We start from the raw sequence: 230 nt of genomic DNA, 5'->3' as shown, positions 1-230 counted from the left end.
ATATATATATATGTAATAACAAGAAAAAGCAATGGAAAACTATGTGTTTCTGTATTCTATATCTGTAACTTGTATTTGTCTTAGCATGAAACCACATCATGGACCAAAATGTGCCATATTCACGATGAGCATTTAGCACAATTTGAGACTAAAATTGAGTGCACTATGTTCTAGATGGGTCAGGCTAATGGTCTGCCTACTGTATTTGTAGTAACTATTTTCCTCTGTTT

This window comes from Otolemur garnettii, unplaced genomic scaffold (genome assembly GCF_000181295.1).
Source record: "Otolemur garnettii isolate 467f Iridium unplaced genomic scaffold, OtoGar3 scaffold00002, whole genome shotgun sequence".
In the NCBI taxonomy this organism is placed as follows: Eukaryota; Metazoa; Chordata; class Mammalia; order Primates; family Galagidae; genus Otolemur; species Otolemur garnettii.
The sequence above is the reverse complement of the archived record's forward strand: the minus strand, read 5'-3'. Positions refer to the sequence as shown.